General features: G+C 40.8%; 1 long non-coding RNA gene across 1 annotated transcript; it reads right to left on the minus strand.

The window, feature by feature from the left end:
• Positions 1-10587: 10587 nt before the first annotated feature.
• LOC120538700 lies at positions 10588-12064 on the minus strand. The gene is made up of 3 exons (XR_005635503.1): positions 11632-12064; positions 10926-11026; positions 10588-10691 (listed from the first exon to the last, which is right to left on the minus strand). It is a non-coding gene; the product is annotated as an uncharacterized LOC120538700 (long non-coding RNA).
• Between the last annotated feature and the right edge of the window lie 102 nt (positions 12065-12166).

A 12166-nucleotide genomic window follows, 5' to 3' on the forward strand; every position in this document is an offset into this window, starting at 1 on the left:
TCCTTTTCTGAACTGAAGCTCAAGAGAAAGTGGGCCAAGCAGGAAGACAAACACCCATAAACATATTCTACCAAAGAATGATTAATGGAAGAAATTTCATGTTTTGGATTGGCCAAGTCAAAGTCCTGACCTTAATACTACAGACATGTTGTGGAACGACCTGAAGCAAGCAGTTCATGCAAGGAAACCCACCAGCATCCCTGAACTGAAGCATTTCTACATGAAGGTATGGGCTCAAATTCCTTCATACCAAGGTGCAGGGCTGGAAACGATTACTGGTAATATTTGGTTGAAGATATTGCTGTGCACTGGGTTCACACCAGTTATTGGAAGCAAAGACTCACAAATAAATATGTCACACAAATACACCACATTGGATCATTTTCTTCAATAAATAAATGATCGAGTGTAGTACTTTTGGGTACTCTTTATCTCATTTTAGCACTTACATCAAAATCTGAATGTTAATCTGAAAAATGTTAATGTTAACCTCAAATAGATAGATAGATGTCAAAGGCACTATATAATAGATAGCTAGATAGATAGACAGACAGATGTCAAAGGCACTATATAATAGATAGAAAGATAGCTATATATGTTGTGTCACAATTGCACATCAGACAAGCACCTTCCAGGCTCATCAGAGATATGTCATACCACCCCAGGACGATAGGGGGCAATGTCACGAATTGTCTTGTCTCCCTTTCCCTCCACAGCTCTGAGAAGATGCCCCTTGATGGCAACTGATTCAGTTGTTCTACCCGGAAAGATGGCTAAATTGCCCCTTTCACGGCTGCTTTCTTTTCATTTAATACACACTGTTTTTATTGTGCCATTGAGATTTGATTTTGTTTTCATTTTATTAGAATTAAATGGGATGACCTGGCTGTCATCTCACCTTTGAGCTGTGTTTTTCCCCCACTCAATGACAATATAAAGATTGATAGGCACTATATAATAGATAGATAGAACTGTATAAAATATAAAGCAGTATGCCAGCTTGCCACTCGTTTATACTTTAAACAGACTGTTCGTGGCCAATGAGTGACCATATTAAGTGACTCATCATTGGTCTCTCTGTAACTTAGTGGTGAGATAGGAGACTGCTACTTTTGTGCTTAACCAACTCCCCTAATGCCACTTGTTGTCTTTTCATTTTATTTCACTAGGGGGTTTCGCTCACCAACCCCTATGTTTGGTTAATCGGATATACAATTTAATTTTTTTTTTCTTTGGAATTGTTTCAATTTCATTATGTGCACTTTTACTTTAAAGCTTCGTTATAAGCAATATTTTTGGAGACACATTGTGACAATGCAATGTATAACTGCCCGTGAGTGAATATTGTTTCTGTTTCTCTAATAAATAATCCGACTTTTTCTAATGTTTGTCCCTGTGATGTATTGATTGTCATAGCAAAAGCTATTCTCACGGTAAACTGTAAACATTTCAATACAAATGGCATATCACGATTTCCTTTGGTGTGTAGTGTTATTCTCAGAGTATATACATTACCTTTCTTTTTGCCCGTTAAAATTTGCATCGCTTCTCCGTGATCATAAATATACACCTGACCAAATTGTGTATTCTTTGAAATTCAACTTGTCGTTGCTTTAACTGGACCACAGATCATCATAGAGTATGGTCAATTATTGTGTAAGTCCACGTTTTGTGCATAAGAAAGATACGAATGTGAAAAGACTTTGTTGTCTACTCTTTGCCTTTTATTTCTGACCTCGATTTTTCCTGCTCTTTTTTCAATTACACCTGCTTCTGATTATTAATCACCTTTTGTTTTGCGGTAATGCGATCTTTACTATCCTTTTATTGATACTGTAGCGACTGACGTAATAAAGTGTCACAAAAGTTTTACTTGATCAATCGCTGACTTCGTAACCCCAAACACAACTTTCTAGCACCTTCTCCAACCCCTCATGCCTTGCGTCTCCCCTTACCATCAGTCTTCCGTGCTGTACTCCGCCCTCCCTCGATCGGGCCGAACAGTCACTTAACACCAAAAAGGCCTCAACCTAGCTGGGACGCTACAATACTTTCTAATTTTACTGGTTTCATAACCTCTTATCTGCCTTTTTTTCTCTCCAGCGCCTTTGGGTGTCTATTCTCCATATTGTCCTGATACGGTTTATATGTGTTGAGAGCACAGTATGTGAGTGCACTACATGCTTTTACACGACCGACTGTTTTTTGATGCATGTGCTCTTGTAAGATATCATTTGTGAGTAGGGCGTGTCTTGCAAGAATCTCATGTTCCATGTCCCCGCGAGACGGCCCTGGCACCGTCTCTTTTGTCTCACGGGTCTTTTAAATGTTTAAATCATGTATTGTCGCCTTGCTTTTGCATTCCAGGATTTCTTTTTATAATAGAGAGATACATTTATTTCCAGACTGCCATGTCATAGTCCACATTAGGCTGAATCAAGCTGCTTATTACCTTCTTGTGCTGGCACCCAGACTGACTTAGGACTGGACTGTGAGGCAGTGGTGGGATTTGACCTTTTGACCTTTCAGTCTAACTGTCCAGCATGTCCGTCTCCAGTAAGTCCCCAAATTCAACAGATGGTCAAGACCATCCAGACATTTGCACTTTGTCTAATTTTTCTAACACCTGTTAAAATGACACTTTTTTATATTTAGCCAAGCGCCTCATTCAGATTAATGGAGGGATCCTTCCTCTGGTTAATGTAGCTACAAACTGTTGCTGAGGAGCAGACATCCTTGTAAACATGGCTTTCTGCAATTCTATCACTGGGTTGAACTTCTCCATATAAAAATGACTAGATCCCCCCACCCCACCCCACCATCACCACTTCAGGCCTGGTATAACACACAGATGGCTTTTCGGATTTGGAGCCGTGTTTCATTTGGCAGCTTTGTGATGAAGTGCCTGTCAGCACATCTGGCCACATCAATAATTCAGTGCCTTTTAAATCGCAGTTTGTTACCGCTATCGATCACGGCCCGGCTGTAATTAATACTTTAAGTAAATTTGTTTTTAAGAGCGGTGGTTTAAAGTGTCGGATTTGGAGCAATCTGTAAAAACATAAGCGCTGTGCTGGAGCCATGGCGAGAAGGAGAAAGCAGAGTAGGGATGTGGGCGTATGGGGTTGGGGTTGGGGGACAGGCTGAAAACAGGAGACAGAGATCAGAAGATGAAAAATCCATTCATCCATTTTGTAACTGCTGAATCTTAAGACTTGGATGCAAGGCAGGAACCAACTCCGGATGGGACACCAGTCCATCATACGATTGACCACTTAGCCATCTCCTCTCACACAAGGAGTCCCTCAAGGTTCTATCCTGGCTCCCCTTCTATTATCCCTTTATCTGCTCCCCTTGAGGGCCATCTTTTACAAACATGATGCCGCGTATCATTGTTATGCTGATGATACGCAGCTGTACCCCAAAGTTAGTCCTGACATCACTTCATCTGTAAAAAAGCTGTTGAAGTGCTTTGAGGATATTAAATACTGGATGGTACAAAATCTCTTACAATTAAACGGAAATAAAACAGAGGTCATAAACAAATCTCTATGGTAGTAAAGTCCAGTTTTTACCAACTAAAATCCTTACTTTCACAGAAGGACTTGGAAATAGTCATTCATGCCTTTATTACATCTCGGCATTATGAAATATTGAAGGTCAAAATAACAGAATATAACAACACTAGCCATGTGCACCCAACTACGTTGCGTGTGTTAATGTAGGCTGTGATGGGCTCCCTGTTTAAACGCGGCCGCCAGTCACGAACTGGGCCCTTCGTCACACAGCATTATGATTTTTTTATAAGGGAAACAAAATAACAAAAGAAAACCCTTGGATATTGATTCGATAGGAACGGCCTACTTGGAATCACTGTCCGAATCGTAATTATGTGGTGGTGTAGGAGCATTTCTGCTTCTGTCCGTTCACAGTCCGTGTCGTTTTCATGACGCTATCGTTTTCTCTCACGATGTCTTCTCAACCTTTCTCCAATCTTGCAGGTTGCTTTGTGGCAATCCAAAGAGTAAGGCAATATACACGGAGCAATGGTTATAAAAGGGGGACACATAGGTATCCAGGCTCTTTAAAGCATAAATAGAGATCACTTCACTGACATGTGAGCAAGCCACGGTACAACTGTGAGATGCGCAGCACTCGCCGGCTACAACGTAACAATAATAATTTCCTGGAGCGTGCTGTTACGTTGTCATTCATTTTCTCCACTGTCTTTCTTTCATTCATATGTTACGTAGGCACGTACCTTTTATCTTCGGCAATCTCATTCTCTAACCAGGCCTCAGGAGCTAACCAGCGTAACACTGTCCACCACCCCTGTCGTTATTCCGGCACATTGTTGACATCCGTGAGTAACAACAGCGTACTAAACTGGAAGGTGGTCTACGCATGCGTGGAATTCGCAGACAAACAAAGATCAAGATCTAAATGAAGATCTCTTTAGTTAATTTAAAGCACAACAATTTCTTTAGTTTGAATGTCTGTGTTTTGAGGTGTGACTGGCGTACTACAGTCTTCAGTAGTATAAGCCTGGAGGAGATTCTTAATGCAATGCCTATGTTTTAGCTGTCTCTCTACTGCCATCTAGTGCTTCTTCTTCTAATTCATTCGCGGACAAACAAAGATCAAGATCCAAATGAAGATTATATATAGAGATAGTCCGTCTTGATTGGCGCTGTTATTTCTCTAGAATTATAAATAACAATTCTAGTAATCCCAGAGTCTTATTCTCTACGATTGATCATCTGATAAACCCCAGTCTCTCAATGGAATGCCTCCAAAAAACTTCCAGTGAAACTAATGAGGCTTTTGCTGTATTTTTTAATCAAAACATTAATGATATTAGAAATAATACAGTACATCTCCACAATACTGAACCACTTAAACCCCAGTACTCCATTTTAAACAAATTAACTTCTTTCACCAGAATGGATTTACCTGATTTATATAAAATAATTTCTCAACTGAGATCCTCCACCTGCATCCTTGACCCAATACCAACAAGGTTTTTCAAAGAAGTGTTGGGCGTGCTAATTGATAATATTCTTGACATAGTAAACTCGTCATTAGATACGGGGGTTTTCCCAGACTGTCTTAAGATTGCTGTAGTTAAACCCCTGCTCAAGAAAAATAATCTTGACTCCTCTGCTTTTATAAATTTTAGACCCATTTCTAACCTGCCTTTCTTAAGTAAAATTCTAGAGAAGGCAGTCATTAAGCAGCTAAATGACCACCTCAATAAACCTGCTATTCTAGATAAGTTTCAGTCGGGTTTCAAAACAAATCACAGCACAGAAACTGCACTCGTTAAAGTAGTAAATGACTTGCGAGTAAATGCAGACAGAGGCCGCTTATCTGTTATCCTCTTACATCTGAGTGCTGCATTTGACACCATTGATCACAAAATTTCTTAGAAATCACCTTAGTCAGTGGGTGGGACTCTCTGGCGGGGTCTTAAATTGGTTTGAATCCTACCTGGCAGGTAGAAAATTCTTTGTAAGTTGTGGTAATTATACTTCAAAGACACGTGATATTCTATATGGTGTTGCACAAGGCTCTATCCTGGGTCCGTTGCTCTTTTCGATTTACATGCTTCCGTTAGGTCAAATTATCTCGGGCCATAACGTGAGCCACCACTGCTATGCTGATGACACACAACTGTACTTATCAATAGTGCCTGATGACCCCGACTCTGTTGTTTCACTAACACAATGTCTTACTTGTGTTTCTGAATGGGTGAGTAGTAATTTTCACAAACTAAATAAAGAGAAAACAGAAATTTTAGTGATTGGAAATAATGGATATAATGAGGTTATTAGAAATAAACTTGATACATTAGGATTAAAAGCCAAAACGGAGGTAAGGAATTTAGGGGTAACTACTGAATTTGACCTGAATTTTAAATCACATATTAATCAGATTACTAGGAGAGCATTTTTCCACTTAAGAAATATAGCAAAAGTTAGACCCCTTATAACATTGCAAGATGCTGAGAAATTAATTCACACATTTGTTTTCAGTCAACTAGATTACTGTAACGCTCTCCTCTCAGGACTACCCAAAAAAGACATACATCGACTAAAATGAGTGCAGAATGGAGCTGCTAGAATCTTAACTAGGAAAAGAAAATCCGAGTACATCAGTTCTGATGTCACTACACTGGTTACCTGTGTCATTCAGAACTGACTTTAAAATCCTGCTTATAGTTTACAAAGCCTTAAATAATCTCTGCTCCATTTTATATTTCAGAATGCCTCTCACCTTACACTCCAAATCGTAACCTTAGATCTTCAAATGAGTGTCTGCTTAGAATTCTAAGAGCTAAACTTAAAAGAAGTGGTGAGGCGGCCTTCTGCAGCTGAAATCCAATAGGAATTCACCAGGCTAATACAGTGGAGCACTTTAAAACACTGCTGAAAACTCATTATTGTAACATGGCTTTCTCATAACTTTATTTTAGTTTAATTCTGATGCTCTGTATATTCAATTAATTATCATGATTATTCATGGTGGCTCCAAAATCTGTACTAACCCCTACTCTCTCTTCTGTTCATTTTCCGGGTTTCTGTGCTGGTGACCAGTAAAGCACTTTGAGCTACATTATTTGTATGAACATGTGCTATATAAATAAAGGTTGTTGTTGTTATTGTAATTCCTTATATTTGGGTCTGCTAAAATCTGCTCTGTCGCGCCTTCAGCTGGTTCAAAATGCTGCAGCTAGATTCTTAATTGGGTCAAGAAAAGAGGGTCACATCTCCCCAATTTTAGCCTCTCTCGCCACTGGCTACCAGTGAGATGTCACATTGACTTTAAAATCTTGTTGTCTGTTTTTAAAGCCTTGGTTGGTCTCACCCCAAAATACACCTGTGACCTCCTTCACCTCCTATGTGGCACTGAGAGCACTGAGGTCATCTGGTCACCTAGTCCTCGTAGTGCCAAGATCTCGGCTGAAGTCGAGGGGAGACAAAGCTTTCTCAGTTGTTGCTCCTCGGCTTTTAAATGGCTTCCCTTTTCACATCAGGAATTCATCCTCTATCGAGGTTTTTAAAAGTCGGCTTAAGACAAACTTGTTTTCGCCTTTTGCTATGTATAATGGGATTGTGGTGGATGTTATAATTGGTGGTTTTATAAATCTGCTTCTACATGATTGTTTGCATTGTGTTTATTTTAATGCTTCTTTGTACAGCACTTTGGTGCAACCTCTGTTGTTTTAAATGTCCATCCATCCATTATACAACCCACTATATCCTAACATAGGGTCAAGGGGGTCTGCTGGAGCCAACCCCAGCCAGCACAGGGCGCAAGGCAGGAACAAATCCCGTGCAGGGCATGCCAGCTCACCGCAGGACACACACACACACACACACACACACTAGGGACAATTTAGGATCGCCAATGTACCTAACCTGAATGTCCTTGGACTGTGGGAGGAAACCTACGCAGACACGGGGAGAACATGCAAACTTCACGCAGGTAGGACCCATGAATCAAACCCGGGTCTGCTAACTGTTAGGCAGCAGCACTACCCACTGCACCACCGTGCCGCCCCATTTTAAATGTTCTTTCATAAATAAATAATCTAATCTTATCTATAAGGGGCTCTTTTAGGGCTGCCAATCAATCTCCCATACACAGGTCTTTGGAAAGTGGGAGGAGCTGACAAAGGGAGAGCATGCATACTCCACAAAGACAGTGGCTGGGTACTCGGGTCAAAATCCAAGAATCAAAGCTACCCACTTTGCCCCCCAAGACGGATACAACTGAAAGTCCTCTCATCAGTTTCATTGATTCCAAAGTGATCTTATCAATGAATGCAACAAATGCTTCTCATGGTGCTCTGCCACACCATTGTTGGCACCAGGTGACACCCATAAGGGCAGAGGAGCTTCATGTCACTGGAATGCTGAATTGCTAGAAGACCAGGAAAGAGGGTGGCACCCGCCAACACAGACTCTTGTCCAAGAAGGTTGGAAATGGGACTGGAGTCTTCAGTAGGTGCTACCAGGCAGTAGGGCGACAACAGATTCTTAATATCATTTGACAGTTTCTGTGTGCTACTGATAACACCTTCTGGACTGGTTTTGTGTCACAAGACAGACAACTTTTAAAATATATTATATCTCTAATACATTTTTCCTGCAAATCTTCTTTGTTGTTTTGGGGGCTTGAGATATTAGAGATCATTTCTTGTTGTATGTATGTTTAGTTTGTAACTTCTGGAATGAAATAAATTTCTGCTGTTACAGTAAACCCTTCCTATCCAAGTATTTTATTCCCATGGACACACTCATCTGCTTCTATAATAGTGAGACACATTTTCACAATAGCTATAGTCTACTCGTGTCTATTCACAGTTGAGTACAAAAGAAACTCAGAGAGGCCTATTGCACACCATAGTGAGATTTCTGTGGGCAGAGGGAGTGAAACTTGCGGAAATTCACCAAAGTCAACATCTTCACCTTGTGTGTGCGCCATGTTGATGGTTGACCAGAATGAGCTTTGCGCTTACACTTGCTCTTCCCACTTTAAACCATTCTACCCATTTATAAAGTGTTTATGAATTTCAGCAGGTTTCATTCTCTTTGCCCAAAGAAATCTCACTATGGCATGTTGTTCAACAATGCTGCAACCCCGCAGCAGAGCATCCATGTATATTTGACCTTGGCTTCCACTACGTTAATGGCAGAGCACTGTGCTGTGTGTGCTCAAACTACCCGTAAGCCATGGCAAATGAGCTGTATTGAGTCAGCTTTTGTCTGTTGCAGTTACTGTGTAATTTTCAAATTGCCTTTACTTTTTGATTTACCTTTGTCACACAAGTGTGCCTCGAGGACAGTTTAAAAGCTCTGGTGGTGGTAATTCAATGCCGATCCACAAGATGGCGGTGTATACTAATGCCTCTTCTCTTTCTCCCTCTACAGATCAGATGATTGACTGCCCAACCACCTCTGCCGCCACCTCCGGTATCCATCTCCCTGGACCCGCCTCTTCCTGCCTGGCATGTACTTAACAGGAAGTGTCGTCATGTCTTCCAGTCTAATTTGAGACTTGTGTCCTAAGGCAGGGGTTGCCAGCTCCAGTCCTGGAGGACTACTGTGGCTGCAGATTTTCATTCTGACCCTTTTTTTAAATGAGTGCCCTGTTTGTGCTGCTAACTAACTTCTTGTGAATTCATTTTAAATGACTTCTCCTTTAAGATTTGTTCCCCTAAATTTCTTCATTGTTCCTCTGATTTGCTTAATTTCTTTCCGTAAATGAAAACAGAAATGAAATGTGAAGTGAGGGAGCCAAGAGAAGGCCAGCGAAGTCACGGTCTCAACCTCCAACCAATTTCACCCCAACCAGCTGCTTAATGAGGTGCCGTCGTTAATTAAACTTGTTCTTTAATTCTGTGACTTGTTGCTGTCATGGTTCATTAGCAGACATTTATGAAATTGTTGATTTCTCTCTTTCTAAGAGCACCGTTAAAATGTTTGGGGGTCCTGAGCAGATTGACATTCCTGAGACCTTCACCTTTCTTTATTTTCAGATATTGAATGATGGACACCAGTTGTTTTGGTTCATTTTGTATCTCATTATTGTCTGGTTGCTAATTAAGGAAAAAAGAAACCATTAAGCGGCCTGAGTCTTAAAGAGCAAGTCAATTAAAATTAGTTCAAAAGATGTTAATTAGCAGCAAAAACAGGCCACTTGTTAAGAAAAGGGTTAGAATGAAAACCTGCAGCCATGGTGGTCCTTCAGGACAGGAGTTGGCAACCCCTGTCCTAAGGGATATTACTTTTTGAGGAAAAGCCTTTATTATTTTGCATTTATAATATACTAGCTGTGTAAGCCCTTGCTGTAAAAAGCCCATAGTCCTAGAAACCAATTGAAACTGAAATGTAGAGAAGTCAGGTAATTGAAAGGAACTACTCTGGGCGTCTCTCTCCTTGGATTCGTTTTGCCGATGTGCTCGCATCACTTGTGCATTAGCGGCAGGAAGAAAAGAAAAAGGGACACCATTTTGCCAATGTTAGTGGGTCAGCGATTTTGTCTTTCTTCAGAGGTTTCATTTTGCTGACATGCTGGCCTGGCTTGTGTTATTAGCAGCTAAGCGAGTTTTCTGTTTCCTCGGAGCCCTTATCCCAACTCCACCTCTCACTTCTGGGCTAGACAGACACACACTTCCACGTGTAGACGTTTATTTATATATATATAAGATGGGGTCGTGGTGTCGCCCCTGTTCTTTCTCTTTTGTCTTTGACAGAGCCCGAGAAGTAGGCTTTGCAGGGAGTGCCGGTCAAGAGGAAATGGGTCTGGCGGCAGACGCACATGGATAGTGATGAAAGGTCCTGAAGGTACATGTGAGGCCAGAGACGGCAAATACTATTAAATGATTCTATAACCTGTCTATGACAAGTAGCCTGGCTAGTAATAAAAAAAATGGTCATTTTCAATATGAAAATAGTATCAAAATACTTCAGAGGATGATGGCAGAAGTGGGTTTGTTGTTTTCTGGTTGTTTGCTGTGTCCCCTTCTGATTTAATATTCAGATATTTAGAAAAACATCTAAGAAAATAAAATACCTTAGTGTATCAGGGTGAAGTTCAGGATGTTCTCACACCAAACTGACAAAAAGCTGGGGTTCACGGCATACTGAAGAACAGCTGCCCAAGGAAGAAGACAGTAGACTGGCCTGCAGAGGTGAAAATTAAAGCAACAAATGACTTCTTTTGAAACAGTTTTCAATATCATGTCACCGAGGTTTTATAATTGCTTAGTAAAAACAAGATCAATGTTTTCCAGTTGCACACCACAGACTGACTCGTGTGCCCTAATTTGACTTTGTCACATTTTGAATATAAATTTTATGACACATCTACAAATGTCAGCGAGTTTCATTAAATCAACCTTCATAATTTTTTTGTACCTTTATGTCTTGCTCTTCTTTCCTGCTTGGATGAAAAAGCCATCTTTGACCTTAAATCTCCTCGTTGACACAGCAGAGTGCGAAAACACACCTCAGTCAAACTGTGGACAAACACAAGCAATTAGATTCTAGAGTCTCACTCAATAATTCATTAGGAGGAAGTATCCATCGCTTGCAAAAAAAAAAAATAAAAAAATATAAAGATCACTTTCATCATCGCCATCCTCGGGCACAAACAAGGCCAACTATGAGAAGAGCCAAAGCTGTGTTCTGACATTGCTGCAAATCTGTAAGGTGGGAATGGGCTTTTTCTTTTATCTGTCAAAATGCTTGTAGGAATATCCGTTCATGTGTGCTACCATTTTCTGAACAGGCCAAGCCCGGTAAAAGGCCCCAGGGAGATTCAGTCTGGCTCACTATCTTTCAGTGCATGGCCCTGAACTGGACACCAAGTCACCATTGCCCACACTCCCACTGGACCTCTTTAGAGTTCTCGATCAATGCGAGCAGAAAACACATCACACCAAGAAAACACTCTGGGACAGGACACGCCAGCTTCACACATAGCATCCATCGAGGATAGGCAGTGGTGATAATCACAACATCACAAAGCTTTCCATTTGCAGGATAACAGAGAAGAAAAAGAAATTAAAGTTCAACAACATGCAGAAATAGATTAAATGAATTAAGTGTAACTGATATCCACCTTGTGCGCAAGAAACATAGCAGCAAATTTTGAAAATGGACTTTGCATCCAAACAGAATGTGGCATCGATGTGTCTGTCGCAGCTCCACAAGTCATTTGTTTCAAATTGGTCGAGTGACAGCGAGTGCGAATGTGTGCTCAAGTGCGCCGCGATGGACCGACATCCACCTCCAGGGCTTGTTGCATGCTGCTCAGCCTCACTGCGATTTTCATGGAAGAGATGATGAGCTCACAACAGAAGGATGTCACTAAATGTGTCAATGACAACCATTAAATTAGAGGCTGACATATAGAAAACAAAAGAACACCGAAAAAACAAACTTTATAGTCTAATAAACCTGATGAGCTATTACTAGACCAGTTAAGATTATCGCCATCGACCTGTCTACTCTAAGCCACCCTGCAGATTGTGAAAAAGGAAGTAATATGGAAACAAACAATGGGGGGTCAGGGGAACAGTAGCAGTGGATTGGGCCAAAAAAAAAAAAAAAAAAAAAGATCCCCTGGCCATCATTTACTACGCAGGTAGAAGTTA

Source organism: Polypterus senegalus, chromosome 11, assembly GCF_016835505.1.
Source record: "Polypterus senegalus isolate Bchr_013 chromosome 11, ASM1683550v1, whole genome shotgun sequence".
Lineage (NCBI taxonomy): Eukaryota > Metazoa > Chordata > Cladistia > Polypteriformes > Polypteridae > Polypterus > Polypterus senegalus.